This window comes from Equus quagga, chromosome 2 (assembly GCF_021613505.1).
Source record: "Equus quagga isolate Etosha38 chromosome 2, UCLA_HA_Equagga_1.0, whole genome shotgun sequence".
Classification (NCBI taxonomy): domain Eukaryota; kingdom Metazoa; phylum Chordata; class Mammalia; order Perissodactyla; family Equidae; genus Equus; species Equus quagga.
Genome location: NC_060268.1, coordinates 15536108 through 15561536, shown reverse-complemented (window position 1 = coordinate 15561536; position 25429 = coordinate 15536108). Strand labels below are relative to the sequence as shown.

At 37.6% G+C, this 25429-nt stretch overlaps 1 protein-coding gene and 1 pseudogene across 1 annotated transcript in view; one reads left to right on the top strand and one right to left on the bottom strand.

Moving 5' to 3' along the window:
* The window catches only part of NPAS3 (neuronal PAS domain protein 3), a 718494-nt gene that overhangs the window by 177028 nt on the left and 516037 nt on the right, over window positions 1-25429 (top strand). The gene's annotated exons all lie outside the window — the stretch shown is intronic.
* On the bottom strand, window positions 16373-16540 carry LOC124236526 (uncharacterized; annotated as a pseudogene).

The window sequence follows — 25429 nt, the reverse complement described above, 5'->3', positions numbered from 1 at the left end:
GCCTATACAAAAAAAAAAAAAAGGATTTATCTCTGTGGTAACTCTAAGTAATTGATATACAGACAAGGTTTGGTTCCAATTTGCCAGCAATAAAGTTGTAATAGGGTTTTCTCTGCAATTTTAGCCTTAATGTGCTCATTCCAAAGAGCGGTATTTTTCCAAGCGAACAAATAACATCAGTAAAGCTTACGATCAGTAATAGCCCCACACTGATGCTCGCATTAAACTTGTTAAATCAATTCACCAGACACTTTCTAAAGTGGACTGTCTGTTTACTTTGACATGCACCCTATGTGGATGATCCATCAGTTACGTTTATTTGAATTATCTTTACATTCAAAATTGGTAATTATTCATGCTTGATTGTGGTTATGAATGGGCCTCTTCTTTTTTTTTCCTCCTATTTTGTTTTGTGGCTGCTCATTTTTCAGTCTTTGGTATTTGAAGGATATGAATGTTTCGCCATACCAACTACTTGAGTGGGCATATTTTTGCCTCTCCAAAACTTCATTTGTGACTTGGTTGCATAAATACTGTGGATAGTATCTTCCACAATCATCTACCCTTATTCAGGAGATCTTGTTATTCTTGAAACAGACAAACACACATATATATATTTATCAAATGTGTATAAATTCTAATTGCATTCCCAAAGATCAACTGTAGTTCAGTGGACTCAGAAGGTGTTCAATAAGGAAAAGATAGCTAGTGTTCTAGAAAGCCGTTTTTGGAGGTAGGCAATCTACTAACCGTGCTTCATTTTTCACTGGAACAAGCCGAGCCTGCTACTGCAGGCTGCCTTTTGTCAGGAAACACAAAGAAGCATCTGAAGCTATCAATCTTGCTTATCAATACTACTCAGTGTGATTCTTTTCCTAGACATTTTCCTTTTTCTTTTCCTCTACAGAACTTCATTTTTCTCAGTGTCCTTTCAGTTTGACTGTGAGTGAATTGAGGATCAGGTGGGTAAAACAGAATTAATGCTATTTATTTGCAGAATTGTATATTGCTTAGGGTTCGGTGGATGTGCCTCCATATACAGAAGTCAAATGTGGCAAAAAGGACATTTTCTGAAGAAACTGAGTTGCCTGCTGATGTCTGCACTTGGTATGATTACACTCGCTTTGTTGCATTTGATGGTGGGAGTCATAGGTGCCCAGTGACTAGAAATTCTGTTACCCCTAAATCCATCCCAACTTTTTATGTGTGGTTTATCTGGTCCTTAAACTAAGTCTTTATTTTTATACTTATGTGTATTTTCTATTTTTCTTCTACTGGAAGTGGATATAGCATACTTTTAAATCATGTATGTTGTGTAACAAATATTATCTCAGAACAGAAGTGAAAGAAATCTTTATTATAACCTAACACAAAGCCTTGAAAATGTCTTGAATCACAAAATCAACATGCCCTGCTCCAGTTTATTATTATCTTCCTAATGTTGTCTTTGAGCACGTGGAACCACAGTTCCTTGAAGTAGTCTAGTACCAATACAGGGCTTTAGTTTGAATTTTAAATTTAAATTTGAAAACTTTCCTCTGGTTTCTCCCTTATTTTAGAGGGGGTCCTGATCCAATTTCTTTTAGTCCTTGGACTTAAAGCATGTTATAATTATTTTGACTGCTTTGACTACTTTGTTCCATGTCTCAGATTCATAATTAAGGAGAAAAGCTTATCACTTGATAAGTATTTGCATCTCTCTCTCTCTCTTTTGTAAGAAACTCATTAGGTTAATATCTCCTTCTCTTGTGTTGAAGCCTGTGACAAGCTAGTATGATTTATCTAGTGTCTATAAGCAAATTGCTCATCCCTGTGAGGAGTACGAAGAGTGTCAAGGAATCAGGGTATAGGGCTGTGCTTCTAAAAGAGCTGATTTTATTTCCTGTGAATGGTCAAGTTATTATTCAGATGCAGCTTTGGCTCATTATAGGACAATATTCAAATTTGACAGATGAATGAAGAGAACTCAGGTAGAGATCTTCTCTAGGTTTGACTGATATATATATATATGTGTGTGTGTGTGTGCATATGTGTATCTAACGAGGCACCTAATGCCTTGGATGACTATTCTGTGCTAGACAGTGCACTAGATATTTTCATATATATCTCATTTAATTTAATATACAGAATAATCCCATTCCTATTCTCATTCGTCTTTAGAGATAAGTGAACTGAGGCATAGAGCAATTGAACAACTTTTCTACTTAAACATAGCCACTGGAGGAACCAGAATTCAAACCCAGATCTAGCCGATTGCCAAGCCTGTGATGTTTACACAGTGTTACTCTAGGACAAGTCAGTTTCCTTCCCATTATGATAAGCAACTCACCACAACTGACTTTCCCACAGTAATCAGGCTTCCTGGGTTCCATTTCCAATTATTGCTTTTATGCCCTAATTTTTGTTGTCCACTCTGCCCCTTTCACCTGTGGTCACTTCCTTCTTGGTGCTTTTCTCATTGGCCTCAAATCATCAGTTGTTCCTGGTTTACACCTCCGTGATGTGTCACTCATTGTGCTCCTTCATGGGCTTTATTTCCTTTATCTACCCTTAAATGTAAATATTTCCTAGGTTTCTTTTACTCTTACACGCTTAGACTGGGTGGTCTCATTCTCTTCTGAGGTTTTACCCACTACCTAATTGCTCATGGCAGTTCTAAACTCCTACCCTAGATTTCTTTCCAGAGTTCTAAGTCCTTGTGTTCAGTCAGCTCTCTACTGTGCATTGGGCCGTGACTTACCGTAGGCTTCTCAAATTCAAAATGTCCAATGCTGAATTCAGTGTCATCTAAAACCTGTTTCTCCTCTCGTGCATTGCTAGCTCAGTAAAAGGAGTCACCATCGACCTAGGCACCCAGGCAGAAACTGAGAAGTAAACCTCCAGTGCTATGTCTCATTCAGGTTGGTTGTGTCTGCCCCTCTCCATCCCCATACCCTCTGCCTTATTTGAACCCATGATTATTTTTCCATCTGGATGGTGCAGAAGCCTAACTTGGGTCCTTGACTGCAGCCTCTCCTCTCTCTCCCCTCTTCCATTCTGATTTTCCATATAGCTGCCTCAATGGTCCTATTTTGATAAAGAAAACTTATTTATGTTACTTTCTTACCCAAAAGTATTCAGTGGTTTTTTTCCTTTGCTTTTCAATTACGCAAAGAATACGTGGCCCTTCAACCTAAAGTTTGTCTATTTTTCTGGCCTCATCTCTTGCCACTCTTGTCCTCAACACACACCTTACCTCCAGCCTTACCAAACTTCCTCAAGTTAAATGAGCGTGCCACTGTTCCTCCTACCTGTTTCTTACTTTAGAAAGAGTAAGTTTGGCCAGAGAGACTCATCCTTCCAGTGTCCACTCAGATACCCAGGTGAGATCTCTGACACTCCCTGTCCTCATTCCCAAGTCTGGGCCTAGGGGCCTTTCCTTTATAGTCCCATATCAGTGTGATGTACTTTTATTGCTTATTTACTTGTCATTATCCTCAAGCCTTTTATCTCTGTATCTTTAAGGCCTAGTGTAGGGCCTGACGCACAGTAGGTGCTTATTAAGTAGAGTATATATTGAATAATGACTTAATGCTTCAGAAGAATCAGTGTTGGAGGAAACCAGTCATAAAAGCCATTTATAAGTTATATAATACAATAACTTTGAAAAATACAAAGAGACAGCTATGCAAACAATGGAAAAAACAAAGAGCAGGCTACATAATCAGTGACATTTGTCGTTGGTCAGTGTTTTGGAGGAATTATCAAATATGAAGTGACTCAGAACCTGGTTATAGTTCTTAAATGTCAAACGTAGGAGGAAAACTTTTAGTTTTGGATATAAGTCATTGTGAAAACCTATGGAAATGTATGTCTATGGACTACGTCAGGAGATGCTGTAATCTTTCTGGGAACATTGAAGAAATTTCTACAGGAAACCAGTTACAGACTGACTCAGTCTTTCTTTCTTTTTTTCCCCTATTTTTTGAAAAATATTAAGGATATGTTGGCCAGGAAAATTTGGAACGGGGAACAGGCCAAAAGCTTGTGTGAGTATGAAGTATGCTTTTGACCTTGTTCTTGTTCCGTAATAGATATGTTCCTTTCTAACTTTAGCATGCTACAGTTAACTTTGAAAATAACCCTATTTTGAAATTGCTTAATGCTTGTCTTCACTTTGACTGTAATTCTGGTAGTATGTGAGCAGAATGTCTGCCTCAGTTGGTTATCAGAAGATATTCCCTGCTACTGTTGTTCCTAGGTGATGCTTTTAAGCATAGTGAAAATTTGGACATGTGTCAGCCTCTGTAAAACTATTGTTGCTCATTTAATTTACAACTCTTTTGTAAAATAATGCATAGAGAAATGAATGCCTAGTCACTGTATTTTAGTATAATCATAATAATCACAATAGAAACCACATCAACTTGACTAGAGTGTTTCTAAATCATGGACTATTCCAACTGGAGGGATGCTGTGAAATCATTTAAAGTGTGTTTTTTTCAAGGCTCAGTTGCCAAGTGGGCCATTAGTCTCCTTCTTTTCCATCGTCATAGTTTTTGTCTTCAGCATTGAGCCAGTTCTCATCCAACGTGGGGTGGGGGTCACTCAGCCCTGTCTCACCCTACTGCAGATAAACACCTTCAAATAGGGATTTCTGAAGATGGTCTAGCCTTCGTCTTGGAAAGTCAGTTTCACACTTAAGATATTTGTCTCATTCTTCTCCAGCACTCTCTGTGATGTCTCTCAACTAGGTAGAATTCATTGAAGGTCTATGGTTGACCGATCAACACATCAGGAGAGGGTTTCATGTCTATAGTTTACAAAGTTTCAGGCCAGTAAGGTGAGTTGTTAGTTGTAAAGAAAATATGATGCCCTCAAAGAGAGCTGCTCTTCAGGTTAAAAGGATAACTAGAAATCTTTTGTTAAGGTAACTCTGTGTTATAGAGATGAGCAATTTTCTAAATTCAAAATTACTCATAAAAAGTAGATTTCCTCTTTCTTTAAAACAAGAACCAATAGATTACTATAGGATTTGCATGTAGATTTATATTTAACCATTTGACATTTGTCTAAATATTCACGATTTAGGTAAATTTCAATGAATTTAAGTCCCTTAAAAATAAGAACAAAACCTTATCCATTTGACCATAAAAAATTGGTTTAATAAGCCTTTCATTTAATGATAGAAAAAGTTTCTTTCTCTCTTCTGGGGGGAGAGTATAAATAATTCCACTCATTTGGAATGGATTGTAATTATTTTGATTGATTTTGTTTTCATAAATTATGAATAGTAACAGGACCCAATTTAAATCTAGGAAATGGTGAATTACTAGTAATTCCACTAATTAGATTTTTAAGATCTACCCCAAGTATTATCGACTTCACTTTGCTCTTAATTTTGTGATGAATTAGGGTATAATCCAAGGAGACCCTTTTAAAGCAGATTCATCTTTTTTTGCTTCATACTGGCCATTATAACATTCTTTTTTAGAAAAACACCAACCTAGAGATAAATATGCTCCAATTTCCTATTCCTCAACCTGAATGTATCTGTTAACTTTATTTCCTTCATAATCAAATGCAGTTTAATTTGGACTTAAATGTTACTTGATCACCCAATAACCTTGGCTTTACTTTGTCAAACATAATTTTAATGTCAATATTGTTTTTAAGTCAGGCATCCTCTAGATTGTATTTTGAAAGAATGAGTGAAATATGAGGCAAAAACTATTGAAAGCTTGGGCTGGATGTCTCTCAGAGGTCATGTAGTCATTGTGCCCATTTTGCAGACAGGAAAGCAGATCCTAGAAGTTCAAGTGAGAAAGAGGATTGAAGGCTCACTTGAATTTGGAGATGGATTCCTCTTCAAGGGGAGTCTCAAACATTAGTTTATATCTCTTGGCTAGAGGTCCTTTCATATGCTCTGTTATCCTGCTGGGCAGTGCCCCCAAACATGACCTTTTTCCTCACACCCACAATCCTATTGAGCTCCACTCCTCCTTCTCCCCTAAGAGGTGATCTTCCTCCTTCCATCCCCTCCCAGGGCCTGCGGTGCCAGGCATGGACTTGCTTAGCTTCCTGCTTCCACGCCTGTAGGTCTATCTCTGTCTGCACTAACCCTCACTTTTTTCCTCAGATGTGGGCCAAGGAGCACCCCTACTTCTGTTTTACCACATGGACTCCTGTGGTCTTCAGGCCTTAGGCCTTCTCCCCCAGTTAGTCCCAGTCCTCTGTAGCTTCAGCTTCTCTCTCCTCTGACCTTACCCAACCACAGTACTGAACTGGCTCTTTGGGCCTTAAGGCAAACCTGAAATATGGAGCTGCTGGTGAAATATTTGTACCCAGTGTCTAAGGACTTAAATTTATTCCTTATTTGACTAAAACTGTGTCTGCATACAAGTGTGCTGATGGGATTGCTTTTTGTTGAAATGAATAAAGTATGCCATGGGAGTAGATCAACTTTGAAACTATTAAATGGTATAAGGAATATTTGAGTTCTCAAAACACCTTCTCTCCAGTGCCACTGAATGTGGCTCCATCATTAACTGGTCACTTCAGGGACAGATGGCTTCCTACAATTGAAGAAGTTACTCTCATTTGCATACTCCCAATGATGAAAGTACCATTTCATCTTTTAATAATTTTTTCTTTTAGATTACAAAGGAGAAATGCCACAAATGTTTTTCCAAGGGTAGATTATGTGCCAGAAATCATGAAGAAGTCATTTTGTAGCGTATTATGCTTAATTTCATTTTTTAGGGTGCGATAGGGAGATTATACCTTGGGAACTGTAGCCACGTTTATAGGACTTCCTAATTTCAGCAGCAGTGTGAATCCTGTTTTGATTGGCACTGCTTGAGAGTAGCAAAGCAAAGAGAGTTGAGAACAATCCACTCAATATTTTATTGTTGCTGCTCTTAAGGTGCTTCGGAAATCAAGAAAGGTAAGCCGCCTGACTTAATAGTGTGCCAAGTTCTTGTAAGAAAGTGGTAACAATTTCAAGTAGACATGATGTTATGTTTTAGAAATAACTTTTGTATTTGGCTCTTTGTCCTTTCTGTATGGGTAAAGCTAATTTAGGTGGGACTATGAGGAACTGAAAATAGAAAATTTCTCTAGTGATTGATTAGAATCGCAGTCTATGTTGATGTGAGATGTAGACAGTTAATTACTTTGATGTCGTGAGTATTCGTAGGACTTAACCTGATCAAAAAAAAGGGCACGTGGGCCTCATCTCATCTCACGCCCTAGGCCTTCGTGGATCATCCTCATATTTCCTATCTACCCCGATTATAAATCTTACAACTAAGTCTTTTTTGAATGAAAGAAAATACCTATGTTTCTTTCTTTTAAGCGTCTCTAGCTGTTATATTCAGGAAAGAATTGCCTTCAGTCCAAGATCTGATTTTGCTGTCAGTTCATGGTGAATGCTGTCTTTCAACCTCCCAGCTCAGAGGTTGAGCCTCATAGTACCTAGTTCAGTCTCTTTTAGACACCAGTTCTGATTTTATCTCCTTTCTCTTCATTTTATTTTTTTTTCTTTGTAGTAGAGAGTACAATAAAAAGTGCCAATGACCACTCATTCCTAATTTTCCAATTCATAAAATGGTTCTGAAATTAAATTACCCACCAGATCCTTGGCTCACCCATGGACTAGAAACATGGTTCTGACTTACATGATTTTACTTTAAAAAATATCCATAAGTGCTTCTCTTTGTTCCTGCTAGTTCTTAAACAGATGAAATAGGCAAAACGCAAGCATAAATTATAGTCATGCTTAATAGTCACAGTCACCCTGATAATTCATGTTAAGGAGCACAGGTGATAGGCAACACTCATGAATATTTTGGGGGGTAGAAATATTGTAAATATAAATAATATTAAAAAAATTTATTTTTATTCATTTTATTTTTAAAGGGAAGACTCAAACTATATAGTGGGAAGGAAGTAATGAGTAGGTCATGAAACTTTGTCTGTGGACCGGACAGATTGATGGTGCTCATGACCAATGTTAAAAATACCAACTTTATAGTCAAATAAAACCCAGTCTGACCACAACTATGTATTGATTTTAAAACACAAAGATAAATAATAAGACGTTACTTTTAATTATAAATAAAAAACAAAAAAAAAATGTGTAAAAATAAGAAGAAATAGCGACCTAACTAACCACGACACCAAGTGGTGAATCTGTTTGACTCACTTGGTTAGATACAGGAGCAAAAGGGAAGGAAGCACAGAATGGTAAGGGGAGCCTCCACACACACAGGGACATAGAGTGACTGAACCAAATGGGCCACCTAGTCTGAAAACCAAAAGCCTATAACATTCACAATTGTTTTATTGGTCCTAGGAACCTCACAGCATGGCCGTCTTCCATGTGTATAAATTCTTTCTGACTTTCACATTCTTTATCCCAACCACTGCTTTTCTCCAAAGAGTAACCTTACTTCTTCTTCTTCTTCTTCTTCTTTTTTTTAATGTGACAAGATCGTTAGATCCTTATGTTTCTACCTTGAGAGATTGAACTTAGATTTTTGAACATCTGGTTGTGATTTGGCGGCATATATTTAAATAAGCTAAACAAATCTTTAAAAGAAGAAACGCTTTCTGCTTGGTCAACTTTTTTCTTTTTTTAAGATCTACCAGAAATCAAGTTTGCCCCTGTTAATCTAAATTGCTGTTCAAGTCCCTGTCTCGCCCTGAAGTTGTGATAAATCTGGCCACACACTTGTATATTGAGCAGCAGGGCTCAGATTAAGTCTATCTTTTCTCCTATGTTAATTGCTTCTTCAGTTTTCTGCTACTATTCTTTGAATCACTAGCCTTGAACTTTGAGACTCAACATTAACGGATCATTCCCGGTAACATTTAAATTTCCAATTGATATTTTATCTCCATTAAATTTCAGGTTTATTCTTCTCTGTTTCTGACCAGTAAGTTTGTCTTGGCCCTCTTCCTTTCCTGTCTGTACAAAGCAGATATTCATCTAATCTCCTAACCTCTCTCTCCTTCCTTTGTGATCACAGTACTAATCAATTTCCTTTTTTTCTTAGTATTTTTCTTTTCAAAAACCTACAGCTACATTCGCCTGTTCAGTGAAGTTAGCTCATGTTTACTTATAATGATAATCCCATGTTTACATGTGTTCGTGTAGCCCTTTAGAGTTTTCAGAGTGTTTTGAAACCCATTGCTCATTGTTTGTGACCTTCCCAGAGTGGATGGTGTTATTCCCCTTTTAAGCATGAAGAAAATAGTATAAATACATCTGCTGTCATGTCCTCCATACCTTTCCCTGTATTTCTCCTCCCAATTGGAATACCATCCTGCCTTTCTTCTGTTTATCCCAAGTGCTAGCAGTTCTTCAAAAGCCCTGTGAAGTGCCACCTCTTCAGTGAAGGTTTTTCTAGCTATTCTCCATAGCCAGCATTCTTCATTCCTCTTTCTGAAATGATCTTTTTTTTCTTTTTTTTTGCTGAGGAATATTCACCCTGAGTTAACATCTTTGCCAATCTTCCTCTTTTTGTATATGAACTACCACCACAGCATGGCCACTGACAGACGAGTCGTGTAGGTCCACACCCAGGGAACTGAACCCAGGCCACTGAAGCAGAACGTGCTGAAATTAAGCACTAGGCCACCAGAGCTGGGCCCTTAGTTGGTCATATTTGCTCAATAAAATATTGTGTTAATTGAATTTAATCAAGTGGAATATTTATTTGGAGAAAACCCAGCTCTTTAGGCTTTTGTTTTTAAATTCCCTTGCTCCTTGCTTCATGGGTCTTTTTGGACACTCTCTATAAGCCAGTCTGATTGTCAAATTGGTGTTAGGAATTGGGGACAAAGATTATATTAGGCTCGTTAGACACTTAAACCAACTCTAATCCCTCATGGTAAGACACATCCATTGTAACGTATATTTAAGACAGTAATTCTTCAAAGAAGCAATTGTGCCAGTAAAAAAAAACAAGTTTATTTTTATATGCATACTATTCACAGTTTTAAAGTTGCATTGAAGCATTTTCCTTACTTTAATATTAAGACAAAAAGTGGTATTTTGATTCTCCTGGGTATTCAGAATCTAAACCAGGTAAGTAACTGGCAAGTTAACATTTCAGATCATCATCATACCAAGTTTGACATAACAGTTTTATGTGTCAAAGTAATTTTCCTCCAATATTCTTTTTTCCATGTAAGAAGTTAGGTAGTTTTATTTCTATTCTAAAGTAATGGAGTTTTAAATTCAGACATCAATTTATCCTAAAGCAATGCTGGGAAATAGTGGTGGTGTCTATCTTATTTCAGGAAGTCTTGGCTCTTGGGCTTAGCAGCAATCATGAGGAGTTCCTGCTTGCCTTGAGAGCAAGGGGAGAAGTTTTGGAAATGTTCTGTATTTGGTAAAAGGTAAGGAAGCAGAAGGTTCAGCTCATCTGGAGTTGAAAATAAATGACCTGCTAGTAGTTTGACAGAAAGAAAAAGGGTTGACTTTAAAAATGACTCTGTCCTCTGCTTTAAGCCAGATGTATTCCAAAGATATAGGTAAAGAGAACAATTTTTAACAGGCTGAAGAAAGGCAGCTTCCTTTTAGAGAGCAGCATGTGTTAAGGCCTTCATGGTGTTGATATTTCTGCCTCTGCTTTTATTGTCCTAGTTGCTATAATTATAAATTAATCCTAGGAGAAACTTCTTGCCTAATTGTGTGTTGATTGTTTCATAGTTAAATTGTAGAGACTTAGTTAAAGTGTAGAGCACACTGTGCTTCATAAGCCAGGAAATGTAAGTGTGATGAGTACAGTTCCACGTTTTACCCCTTGCTTTAGATTTCCTTCAAGTTCACTATTCAACCAGATGGATTACATGCAGAGCATGATCAAGTTGATTGATTGAGCAGTATGCCAGGACCTGAAAGGTCATATTTTCACCTTGATTCATTGAAATTAGGTAGGCACACAATTTAAGTGATTTCAGTCAAATCATGATGAAATGTTAAAATTGTTACCTTGGACATGTTTAATAACAGTAAAATATTGGCTATTCTCACTTTTCCACAATCATTCAAGGCATTTTCTTACAGATTTATTTTTTAATTTATTGAGATTCATCAACTCAGTGAAAAGGTTCTTTTAACTTATAAAGGAAATATCCCAAGAAAACCAAAATCTTCATTTGAAATAACGAAAATAATGGAGTGTGGTTTATTAAAAACTGATTTGAAAGGGTAGCTGGTTTGAGGACTGACATAATCCAGATGAGAGATCTGTTTTTAAAGAAAATAAACCTGAATAGTTCCACTTAATGTTGTATAATATGTTATTTGGGTTACTAATGGCCTGTACACGCACACACACACAGACATACGATTTAATTAGATTTTACCAGAAGAGAGAGGTTTAGTTAGAAGAGTTAGTATCCAAAGGGTCAGGGGTGCATTTGGGAAACGGATGAAAGTTGTCTTGTGGAACTCCCTCTGCTGAGCTGCCGTCTTTGTCTCCTCTTTTGTTAGCAAATTCCTTTCACACAAGAAGCACGAAGGATAGAAGGTGCTCAACAAATGCTGCTTCTCCTTTTCCAACCTTCAGCCCCAAGAGTGGCCTGCCTTCATGCTTCCCCACTTCTTGAGGGCTCTCTCCTCTCCTTTCTTGGGGAGTCCCTCAGAAGCCCAGGGTCTTAGGCCTCCAACTACAGTACACAGCCTGGTCCCAAATTCTGTTATTTCTACCTTGTTCCCAGGGTTTGTCTCTGCAAGTTTCTCTCAGTGATTGTTCATATTTCTTGAGTTAATATGGCCAAGAGCCTAGTAGAATGGCAGGCGCAGAATAAGGGTTCTTCTAGCTACCATCATCATCATCATCATCATCATCATCATCATCATCATCACCATGACCACCATCACCAATGGAGAGCACTCTCTGGATCTCTGGTGTCTTCCTGGAAACAAGGCCCCTCTCTGCTGTCTACTTAAAAAGAGTTGCTCTCGTGGGGAAATAGTCACCCAAGCCTAGCCCACGGCCAACATCTGTAGGGGACAGGAGGCAACAGGGGCATCTCTAGTTGGATGCAGTTCAACAATTGCACTAACAATTCTGGTTTCTGAACTATAATTCTGTCACTGAACTCTTTGGTCTGGCCTTGTTTCAAAGAACTGTCAAGTAGACATAATAAGTGTGGGACTTGACACTACTTACTTTTCAATTTGGTAATGGTAGTAACTAGTCTGTAGAGTTTTCTTCGGGACTCATATTTTCCTCATTATTTACAATATAGTTTTCTACCTGTGGATGTGGCAATCTCTTTTATGTGGTTACGAATTTACCCTTTTCTGTGATACTCGCTAAGAGCAAGGCATTAAATTTTTTTTCTAGTTATAATCGTAGATAAAGTAAAAGCTCACACGTGCTATGTGAGGCTCTGTTCTAGGTTCTTTGAGTGTGTTCACTCTCTTATTCTCACGGAAGTCCTGGTAGGGAAGCACTATCATTCTACACTCGAGGAAAGTGAGGTACAGAGAGATTCGTCACTCACCCAAGCAAACAGGAGCCAGATCAAGCCTGAGCAGTGCGGCTCTGGAGCCCGAGTTTGGAACCACCATCATCTGCAGCTACCTCGGTATTTTTTTCTACTTGAAATATTTTAATCAGTATTTTAAAAGTAGAACCATATATTAGCTTTCTGATGGTCTGTCATTAGATTATGTTGTTTGACACTCTCAATGATTTCTTTTTTTAATGGCATGTAAGGTACTACATTTGAGAGACATACATATACACACATGTATTTCCTTAGCCTGTACCTTAAAGTAAAGTATGTGTTTCAGAGGCGAGTACTGGGGAATTGTGAGCAGATGTGGTGCCTTTTTTGAGAAGGCATTGCATTTCCCATTCTTGAAGCTCATTTTTGACTCAGTCTGAAATTAGAGGCCTACCTGTCTAAAACCATGTGAAAGGTGGGTTAAATGTACACTTTCCTCCTTTTGATGTCTGATAGACACCAGTGACAGGATATTTTTTAATTTGTAGATGCCAGGACCATTTCAACAACTTTGAATACCTGTAAATATGAATTTCTGGATCAAAATTGCCCTTTTTTTGGTAGGAGTCTTAAATGGGATCATTCAAACTGAGGGGAGAATTGGTCTAAGTTGTAAGTCCTATACCAGAACCTACCTGTAAGAGTCCTCAAGATTAAGCCAAAAGCAATTTTTCCATCTCAGATATAATTGCATTTCTTTGCTTCAGGAAAATGCAGAGGTGAATTAAAACCAATAATTTAAAAAAACTGCAATTTAGGGGCTGGCCCAGTGGTGCAGCGATTAAGTTCACGTTTCGCTTCTCGGCAGCCCGGCAGCCTGGGGTTCGCTGGTTCAGATCCCGGGTGCAGACATGGCACTGCTTGGCAAGCCATGCTGTGGTAGGCGTCCCACATATAAAGTAGAGGAAGATGGGCATGGATGTTAGCTCACGGCCAGTCTTCCTCAGCAAAAAGAGGAGGATTGGCAGCAGATGTTAGCTCAGGGCTAATCTTCCTCAAAAAAACCAAAAGAAACAAAAAAAACTACAATTTAAGGGCTTCCTCCCACATATCTGATATGTTACCATGTGCCTTATGTATGTCTGGCCCAATCACCTCATTTTACAGATGAGATGAGAAAACTGAGGTTGTAGAGGTTAAGTGATTTGATCAAGGTCATTTAGGCACTGCCTGCCCACGGTATGTCTAGACCCTTTATCTCCCCGTCTGATGTGATTTTTCAGGACTCCCCATGGGAATCTCAAATATCTTGCAGAACACGGTTAATGGAATCTTAGTAGACCCTTAGCACTTTAGCCACTACAGATATTTGCATTCATATCCTGGGTATTGTCAACACCTCTTATTGATCATCTTTAGAGATAAATATCAGAGGGCTGTTAGGAGAGTTGGTGAGGTTAAAAATTCTCTCTCATTTTTTGTCCAAAAGAGACACATTTGTAATATCTGACTTAGGAAGGCAAAGAATTGTTTGGGATGGATAATTGCCAGCTTGACATTAGTTATTATGACTTTGTCATTTTTACCCTGTAGTTTATGAAATCTGCTATTGTATATTGCCCAAAGGCTTTAAAAAATCAATGGTTGCATTTTAAAGCATATAGAATAAAATAAATTAAATGCCACAATTCACATTGTATAATTTTAAGACTTTGGGGAATCTGAGCATACCAAGGTCAGGCTATTCCTGGGGTATTGAGAATACTAGAAGATATTGCTTCCAGCTCATTGTACTTTCTATATATTTTATGGTGTGAATTTTACTACTTAAATGTACAAATGAGAATATATTAAGCGAATATATACAGACAGAATATTTTTGAAATTTAATGCGCTGAGGTGGTATCACCAACATTTAAGGGTCTTGACTTATGAGAGGCCTGTAGACATCTGTTGTCCTTTCTGTCATCTCATCAAAATGTAGGAAAGAGAATTAAGAACAGGGGAGAGCTGTATTTGTACGAGTTGAAAGATTTTGTAGGTGCTCCAAATGCTTATGAAATCTCAACCATGAAATTAAGCTTTTTTTATATGCCTTTATAATGTAAGCCAGCATTCTTCTTTATGAAGATAAAATCGAATTTATTGACGTGTTCTTCTGGAGTTTGTCTCACTAAATAAAAATTTTCAAAATAATTTAAGGTAGAAACAAGTTAAAATATTCTTTTTATATTTAAATGATTATTTCCCACCGACTAGATTGTAATTGGATTACAGGTTTCCCAAGGCCAAAATCTACACACGCAATTCGTTTTAATGACACAAAACACTGAGCCTAGAGTTGGGCACACACACAGGAGTGCTAATGATGCATATGGAGGTGAAGTGAGCAAACTTGTGTTTTACTCTTCTTGGTCACTCTGCACTCATGGGACCTAAGTCATTCTTATTCCACTTTCTTTCATAGCTGTGAAGAATTTGGCATTTGTCCATTCAACAAGTTGCATTTTACCTCCTACTGTGTGCCTGAGATTCACATACAAAATTAAAAACGTGATTGTTATGTTCTTTTGATGGTTCTTTTCTCCAGCTGCTCAGTTTCAGAAAGCCTTGGGATAAGAGACTTGCCCAAAGAGATGTGTGTCTTGTGTGAACTTGGCCCAGGTGACTAAACTCCCAGTGACTTTTGTAAATCTAGCCTCTTCTCTTGCTTGTCCACAGGACAAGGGTGCCTGGCCCAGGACTGCGTGCCAGCCATGTGATGATCCCAAGTGTTTGAATCCACTTCCCTCGCTGGTTCTGTTCTTTTCTTGTTTAATGTAATCCTTTTTCCCCAGCTTTATTGCGTTATCATTGACAAATAAAATTGTAAGATATTTAAGCTGCATAATGTAGTGATTTGATGTCCATTGTGAAAGGATTCCCCCCATCGAATTAACACATCCGTCACCTCACATATTTACTTTTTTTCTGTGTTTGTGAGAAGAGAACTTTTAAGTTCTATTCTCTTAGAAAATTTCAATTATACGGTAGTTATCAACTATAGTCACCATGTTATACATTAGATCCTCAGACTGTATTCATCTTACAACTGAAAGTTTGTACCCTTTTACCAACTTCTTCCTGTTTCCTCCACTGCCCAGCCTCTGGTAACTCTTTTTCTACTCTGTTTCTATGACTTTGATTTTTTTTTTTTTTTTGACATTCTACACATAAGTGATACCAGGCTCTGTCTGGCTTATTTCATTTAGCACAATGCCCTCCAGATTTATCTATATTGTCACCAGTGGGCAGGTTTTTTTCCTTTTTTGAAGACTGAATAGTATTTTGTTTTACATATATATATGTGTGTGTGTGTGTGTGTGTGTGTGTGTGTGTATACATACACACACCACCTCTTCTTTATTCATTCATCTGTTGAGGGCCACAGGCTGTTTCTTTACCTTGGCTATTGTGAATAATGCTGTAACAAACATGAGAGTACAGATATCTCTTTGAGATAATGGTTTTATTTCCTTTGGATATATACACAGAAGTGGGATCATTGGATCATATGGTAGTTCTATTTTTAGTTTCTTGAGGAACCTCCATACTGTTTTCCATAGTGACTGTATCAATTTACATTCCCACCAACAGTGTATGAGTGTTCTCTTTTTTTTCCTATCCTCACCAGCATTTGTTATCTCTTGCCTTTTTGATAATAGCCATCCTAACAGGCGTGAGGTTATTTCTCACTGTGGTTTTGATTTGTATTTCCCTGATGATTGGTGATGTTGAGCACCTTTTCATGTACCTGTTGGCCAACTGTATGTCTGCTTTGGGAAAATGTCTATTCAGGTCCTTGCCTGTTTTTCAGTTGGGTTATTTGGGTTTGTTTGCTTTGAAGTTGTATAAGTTCCTTGTGTATTTTGGATATTAACCTCTTATATGTAGTTTGCAAATATTTTCTCCCATTTGTAGGTTGTCTTTTCATTTTATTGATGGTTTCCTTTGCTACATAGAATCTTTTTAGTTTGATGCAGTTTTCAATTAGCAATAATCGCACCTCGGATAAACCTCATTGGCTACGATACTGCCACTGCGCAAAGCTAGTTTGATGCAGTTTTACTTGGTTATTTTTGCTTTTGTTGCCTTTGTTTTTGGTGTCAAATCCAAAAAATCATCACCAGGACCAATGTCAAAGAGCTTACCCCCTAAGTTTTCTTCTAGGAGTTTTATGGTTTCAGGTATTACATTAGGGTCTTTAATCTATTTTGAGTTGATTTTTGTGTATGGTGTAAAATAATGGTCCAGTTTCATTCTGTTGCATGTGGCTCTCCAGTTTTTCCAGCACCATTTATTGAAGAGACTGTCCTTTCCCCATTGTATATTCTTGATTCCTTTGTCAAAAATTGACTATATGTGTATGGGTTTATTTCTGGACTCTCGATTATGTTCCATTGATCTATGTGTCTGTTTTTATGCCAATACCATACTGTTTGATAACTATAGTTTTGTAGTATAGTTTGAAATCAGGATGTGTGATGCTACCAGCTTTGTTCTTCTTTATCAAGATTGTTTTTGCTATTCTGAGTCTGTCTTGGTTCCACAGAAATTTTAGGATTATTTTTTCAATTTCTGAAGAAAATGTTAGTGGAATTTTGATAGGGATTACACTGAATCTACAGAGAGCACTTTGAGTAGTATTGACATTTTAAGAATTTTAATTATTCCAATCCATAACCATGGAACATTTTTCCATTTATATGTGTCTCCTTCCATTTCTTTCATCAATGTCATACTTTTCAGTGTACAGATCTTTCACATCATGGTAAAATTTATTCCTAAGTATTTTATTCTTTTTTATGCTATTGTAAATGGGATGGTTTCTTAATTTCTCTTTGTGATGGTTTGTTATTAATGTATATAAACACAACTGATTTTTGTATATTTATTTTTATATCCTGTAACTTTACTGAATATATTAGTTCTAAAAGTCTTTTGGTGGTGTCTTTAGGTTTTCTATATATAATATCATGTCATCTGAAAATGGATATAGTTTTACTTCTTCATTTTTGATTTTGGATGCCTTTTATTTATTTTTCTTGCCTAATTGCTCTGGTTAGGACTTCCAGTTCTATATTAAATAAACTTGTCTTGTTTCTGATCTTAGAGGAAAAACTTTGTTTTTCACCATTGAATATGATGTTATCTGTAGTCTTGTCATACGTGGCCTTTATTATGTTGAGGTATCTTCCCTATATACTCACTTTGTTGAGAGTTTTTATCATGAAAAGTTGTTGAATTTTGTCAGATGCTTTTTCTGCATCTATTGAGATGATCATATGATTTTTATCCTTCATTTTGTTAATGTGGTGTGTCACATTGATTTTGGATGTTGAAACATACTTGCATCCCTGGAATAAATCTCACTGGATCGTGGTGTAGGAGCCTTCTAATGTACTGTTGAATTTGGTTTGCTAATATATTGTTGAGGATTTTTGCATTCTTTTAATAGAGTCCTGCAAGATCTCTTCCTCTGGTCAGATTCTTTGACTCTTTCCTTCGTACATTTATGAGATGCTATCTGTATGCACAATATTTTGTAAATAAAAATAAAGGTAAGGCATAATTATATAAAATTATCAAGTCTTTGAGGTGGGAGGAGCCTTTATTATTATGGTTGCTTATGATTCATGTTGTCTTCATTGATGTATAATTGGCCTTGCCTTTGATGTTTCCTCGTCATGGATTTCTGTGTTTCTCCTTTATCCTATCTTTTTTTTTTTATTTTAACTGTAAAACATAACCTCTTTTCTACTGGTATACAGATTTGCTTCAGCTTAGTCCATCAGGAATTTAGCAGTCAATTATGATATGCCTATCATAGTAGTGGGGCACTGTGGGAAGGCTCTCAAAATATATTTGATGGAGTCCCTATCCTTGAGGAGCTCAGCAACTTGGAGAAGAGTTTTCTCTGTTTTGTCCCATACCAGTCTAGGTCATGGATATTGGAAAATTGAAGGGTCATTTGCATGGGGTTAAGCCAAAGGATGAACTGATAATCCCTATTAGAATATTTAGTATTTCTCTGGGGCCTACCCTCCTTATCTTTGTCTGAGGGAGAGGCAGAAGGAAGAGAGTCCTGGAAAGCTTCACCCCTGTAATTTGCATCTTCTGTGCCTGATGTGATTCCTGATCCCCTTAAAGTGAAAGGTCATGACAGATAATATTTTCTTGAAGTCCCGGCGGTAAACCTGGGGTCTATTCCATCCATTCAACCAATTGTCCCCCTGATTTCCAAGTTGGGCCTAGAAATGCCTAGTAGGACCTTAATATGTAAAACCCCAGGAAACAGTGACTGGTTTTATCTAAAATGTTCTATCATAAAGTGCACTGAGAAATTTCAAGATAAAAACAGCTAAAATCTGTTGAATGCTTACTCCATGTCAGGCTTTAATGAAAGCTCTTAACTTGTATTAAAGTTTAATCCACACAAAAATCTTCTAAATTATTATCTTACTGCTTCCGTCATTTTATAGGTGAGGAAACAGACGCATGGAGGTTTTATATCTTTCCCAAGACCCAAATCTGATGTTTCAGAGCTGGAATTTGAACTCACTTGAGGATGGGTCTTGAACCCACACTCTGAACTGCTGTGTTAAATGCCCTCTCCTTTGAGGGAACACTAAACATTCAGATACAGAGACACATAAATAGGTAACTTGACTTTGAGGGGTTAAAAATTGTTGACCTCTATCATTTAGCAATTTTAAGTTACCGGCTCAGATAATTATCTAGAAAGCTGTAAGGAAATGTGAAAAATATTTAGGGTGTTGAGAATGGATTAAGGCAAAGTAGGTGCCAACCCTGGAGCATGACTTAAGAATGTCCTCTGATGTACAGAAGAATCACCTCCAATACCAAAAAGCTTTATTCATATTTTCATGTCTTTATCTTAAGGCATTAATATCTGTTAAAATGCAAAATTAATAGATGGGGAAATATGGTGAAATATCATTTAAGCAGCAACTTACAGAGGACACACGATACAAAAGTGGCAGGGACTTTAACAAAGGTGTCTTAGTTCTGGTTCTCTGGAAGCAGAGCCTGAGAAGAGATTGTTGTGCACGAGATGCAGAGAGAGTGTGCTCTTGGATGAAACGTGTGAGGGAGTCAGGGAAGCTGAGGACAGGACAGGGGAAGGACAGCCTCTGTCTGTCCCCATGGGGGACTCTGGAACAAGAAATCTCCAAGGAGTCAAGGAAAAGGGCTGGCTTTTTGTAAACCAGATAAGTCATTGACTTGTCGCCCCATCACTTCCCTCTCTTCCAACCACCAATTGTAACATCAGGCATTTCCAGTAGAGTCCCAGTAGCTGAGAATAATTTTCTGGAGAAGGTTACAGCTGTGAATAATTGGCAGCCACACTCATGGCAGCTGGGGAATGAGTGATTGATCCTATAAAGGGAAAGGGTGGTAGGGAGGATTCCAATGCCATCTCTCACAGAAGACTTGGACAAGACCCTCTGAGAGAACAAAAAGATAATTCTGCCTGGTGGAGGTGAAATTCCTGGTTATTAACAACATAGTGTCCTCTCTGAGACAGCTCAGGTCAAGCAGCTTGAGAGGTGAACTCATTCCTGGAGGGCATAGCAGGCAGGGGATAGAGATCATTGGAAATATACCCTGGGAAGCTTTCTACCAGCCTTATAGGTAACTTGCCTGGGAAAGGATAATCTTTCCACCAGCGCTACTAACGTAGAGCTTTGGAGAACAAAGATTTATTGAAAAATATCTGATTTAAAAAGTTCCTCCATTGTTTCCTAGCCCTACCATCTGGTTCCACGCTTACCAGAGCAGTATTAGCATAATTAAATTAGCACTTTCCTATCTCACCTTCCTCTGTTCTGGCATGTACTGTAACTAACATATCCATTTTGGAGGACAATATTTTTGACAAAGTATTTATAAAATGAAATTAGTAATATTCCTTATTAATTTAACTCAAAATAAACAATGAGCCTTTTAATGATCTTTAATGATTTTTGAAAGGGAAAGTAGGAAAAAACCCCAAAGATCAAGCTGCTTGTTATTACTGTGATGTTGTTCTTTTTTTTTCCTCTTTTCCAAAACATGGATAAATTAAGTGACTGTAAATTTTCAACAAGAGTGAATAAGCTGATGAAGATCAAGGTGGCGCCTTCAGGTGCTCGTCAGATTCCAGGCTTGGGGCCAACCTCCTTGTGATCTGCTTTCTCCTGCCAGAAATCATGTTTTTCAATCCTGTTTTGCTTAGCATCTTAGGCAAATCCTGATTTGAATCATACATATCATTTTTTAATATGATAATATTCTACAGTTCTTTCTTACACTCAGTAGCTTTGCATTTTTTCCAAAGAACACCAACTTCTTGATCATAATACCCATAATTATGGCAGTGGGATATTTAGGACCTTTGCCTCAACTACTTGGTTTGGCTAGAGCTTTAGTTTTTGAACCAGAGTCATAATCTTAAGTATCGTGTAGAAGGGCCAGATAAGAAATGAAAGGGAATTATATTTAATTTTTACACGTTGACTTTGTTTCCTCAAGTAAAGCATCACTGGAATTCTGGCAGGTAGGACATTGCAAGAAGAGAACATTCTTCTTCCAAGGCAATTACTTTGGCAGTGGGGAAAAAAAAAAAACTCTCCCAAAGGGTAATAGTAACTGAAAATTTTGTGTAAAAAGAAAAAAAAAAAAATCTGTCTACAACTTTTTTAAGTAGGATTATTCCAATTAAACTATCCTCTTGACTCTAATTCCTCCTGTTACTATGGGCCTATATTTCGACTTTACTTTCCAGTTTCTCTCCAATTAAATTACTTATTGTGTTCTTTCAGTCACTGTTGCCACTTGTTAATTTCCCCTCAGTCTTCGTGGAGCTCAGTCTCCTGGTTCGTGCTGGTGATTTTCTAAAGGCTACCTCCAGTGGGGACTCTGCATGGGGTGCTGCTTGACTCCTCTGGGAGCAATTGACCCTGTGGATTATCCCAGCTTCCTCCTTTTCCAAACTTCCTCAGTGTCTCTCTTCCTCTGGTTTCTGACTTCATTCTCTTCGCTTTTAAGACTCCTGCTCTTTCTTCCTTCCATGGCTCCTGGGCTCATCCTCTGTTGGCCTCCTTTAAGTTGGGGTCTCTCCTAGTTTTCTTCCTTATGGCTCTTCTGTTCTCATGCTATGGGAGTATGGGAGTTAAAAGCTTTAGAATCAGATAAAACCTAGGTTTGAATCCTAACCCTGCTGTGTAGTGGCTCCATCACTTGAAAAAAGTGATATACATTTTCAGGGGCTCTATTTTCTTATTTATAAATTAGAAGTTATAATACTTATTCCATCCTGAACAACAACCTATAGAATTATGTAATTTAAAAAAAAATTATTTGGAGAGTGCTGACATGTAGAATAAACTCATAAAAATGGTAGTTTTTGCTTTTAACTCTGAATAAATACGTCTGTAGTCCCTAGGCAGGAGCTCATCAGCCAGGGATCCTTGTTCTGTTGTATTCCAGCGTGGGAATAAGTGCATGGCTTGTGGTAATCGCTAAATGGTTGCTGAATGAGTGGATATCCAAAGAAAAGCTTTAACTGAAACAGTGACTCCAGAATTTATTTGGCTGTTGTGATTTCTCATCTAAACTTGAGATCTATATTTCTAAGCTCTTGTTCTGATCTCTCTGGACACATCAAGGCAAGTATGTCCATGAACATGCTCTTTCCCCAACCTGTAGCTCCTATCCCTATGGTCCCAACCATTAACTGGGTGTCACCATAATCTCCCCTTCTCCCTGACCCCCATATCTAGCTGGTTCCAAAATCCTAATTATCATTCTAGGGTACTCCCTCCCCTCTATTTCCACAGACTGTGCTTAAGTTCACACCTATCCCTTGTCATTGCATTGTGACTCTAGCTTTATAACTAAGCTCTTTTCTTTTAGCTTTGTCTTAAAGCATTACCTATGCTGTCCCTAGAGCAAGTTTTATGAAACTCTGAGTCATTCACATAGTACAAATGAAATAACTGAAGCCTCCATAGGTGGAGGGAATTGCACTTATTCTCTCAGTTAGCCAGGGGCCGAGTTGCGAGTTTAAGCGAGGTTTAGGTTTTAGGCTTCCTGTTTCAGGGAAATGTGAGCATCTTCCGTTTGACCATAATGCCTCCCCATTAGGATATACATGCCAGGAACCTAGTAACATTTTTTAAAGGGCTGAATTTTTATGTAAGAAAAGTTTGAGGCTCTTTTTCATTATATTAGTTGAAGTCATTGAAACACTGCAGAAAATTTAAGTCATATGAGCCTGGGAGTGGCGGCACCCGTGTGAGCTCAGCTCTGAATCATGAGTTTGCTTCTCTTCTCTTGACCCTTCCTGCTTCTCTGAATTTACAAATGTGCGTGTGAGAAAAAATGCTGCTCTCTAAATATCCAGGGGTAAGAGTGAAAATAAGAATCTAGATAATAAAGTGTAGCTACAAAAGAGAGCCCACTTAGTTTGGAGAAACCATTACTGTATCAGAATGATGTATCTGCAAGTGACTTGCATGAACATATTTTATGAGCCCGCCAGCATGTTTTTTGTGGTTCCCTGCAGCAGATATTGCTCTTTTATTACTCGTTAGCCACTTAAAATCCAGCCCAATTTTAACAGTACTAAAAGAGCAAGAAAATTTATTTTAAAGAAAAAGGCTACATTCTTCTAAACCGGAGTCATAATATTAATACTTAAAATGCATAGCAACATGCTGGGAAAATGGGATAGTTATTTAGATATATTATAAAATGTAGCCCACCACTTTGATGTGATTCACTATTTCACCAAACCAATTTAACAGTATCCTGTAGAGAGGGAATAGTGCAATTAAAATTAGTAACAGAGGTTTTCACATGCATAGATCTAAATCAGGGTAGGTTGATAATGAATTAAGTAATTTTGCTTCCTTGTGAAGTCAAATTGTAATAGATGCATCCAGGATAGAATTCATGTTTAAAGGACCTGTCTACACCCGGCATTCAGACTCGATTGACAGTATTCCCAGTTGTTTTCTTCTTTGTTTTTTTCTTTTTGCCTTTGATGGGAGAATTTAAGTATGTGGTCACAATAAATTAGTTTAATTTTACTATTTGATCACCTGGCCCTATTTTAGTAAAGCCCAAATCCTTCCAAAACATAATTTCACCAATCTAATTTATAAGACATCAAAGCCACAAAACTACAAATGAATCTTTAGATATTTAGATATTCTAGAACTTTTCAGTGTGCAAGCACACAATAAAGTTATTTTCTTCTTTCTAGTGCTTAGTTTTGTATGAAAACACCAAAGGTGCCCACGCTGGGTTCGTCCTAGTGCATTACTCTATATACTGAGGCTTGTAGCTTGCATGTTTCCCATTCTGAGACGGCCTGTGCCTCTATCGCGTGTGGCAGGCAGGTGCTGCATGTTGACGATTCCATCAGCACTAGACCTTGGATCCTTTTATGTTCATCATTTATACACTGAAAGTAGGATTAATTTGCCCTAAGGAATTTGATAAAGAGCTATGAATCTACTGTTCTTATGAATTGCAAAAAGTGTTAAGCATATTCCCCAGGGGAACACAGAAGCACTGTAGTGAGGGTGGGAGCAAATGCAGTTGTCACAACAGTTAGAAGGAGCTAATTGTTCTTTAGTCACCATGGCTGTCGGCAAGGTTTATGCACTATAGCCGGCAGACCCTGGATGGTGACCTTTGGCCATGTCAGAAGTAACTATAAAACCAAACATTTATTCCAGTCCCCTGATCTCCAGGCTGTGAACAATAATATTTATTCTCAAGAATACTGCTCCAATTTTAAGGAAGTAATATGGTTTATTGGAAAACCCACGGATTTCCAGGCCAAAAAAACACTGATTCTAGCATGAATCCCAAGTTCACCATTTACTAACTGTGAGATCCTAGACAGTTATTTCTTTTTTCTGAGCTTTATGTAGTTCCTTCATCTGTAAAATGAATATAATAATGGTAATTAATTTCACAGGATTATTGTGAGGATCAGAGATAATGAACATAAAGTACTTGGCATATAGAAGGCACTTCGTAAATTATTATAAACAGAAATTATGATGATTATTTTCTCATGCCTTAAGATAAATGATAATATGATAGCAGAATGTCAGTAAACATATAAATACTCTTCTCACAGAAAGTTTTGTTGCTTCTTCTAAGGTAGAATTCTGGCTTTCTGGAAGAATGGTTGGTAGAGAATAAGATGCCTGCGTTTGTTCTTTTGCTCATCACTCACTTTGGGAGTTCCTACTACATGACAGGAATTTGGAGTACAGACGTGACCAAAGCAAAACCATGCCTCCACCAAGCTTACGTTTCTTGTTGAGGAGAAAGTAGACAATTACACATGTAATGCCATGATAAATGCTACAAAGAAAAATCAAGCCATGTAAGGAGGATGGAGACTAATATGGGATGATATTTTAGGTAGTGTGCCAAGTGTTTATTTCTTACAGAAAAAGTCCGAGAGGATGTAATCAAATGGGGAGGCAGTGTGATCAAGTTGGAGAGGCATGGATGTTGGAAAGCAGGAAATCTTGTTTCTAGTCCTGGCTCTGACATGGATTAGCTGGTGACCATATGCAGTTTGCTTTAACTGAGCTTCAATTATTTTATTTGTTAAAATTATCAAGTACTTATTGAATGCCTACTATGTGACAGGTACTTGGAATAGGGAAATAAACATAACAAATCCCTGCTTTCCTGGAATTTACTTTTTCTCAGAGAAGATAAGTCAGCAAATAAACTTGTGATATCAGTGACAGATGCTAGCAAAAAATAGGCAGGGTAAAGGAATAGGGTATAAGAGAGGGTGACATTTTAGATGAGGTTCCAAGTATGTAATGTCTCTCTGAGAGGTAACGTTTATGCAAGACTTCAGTGAAGTGAGGGAGTAAGTTATACAGATCCATGAGAA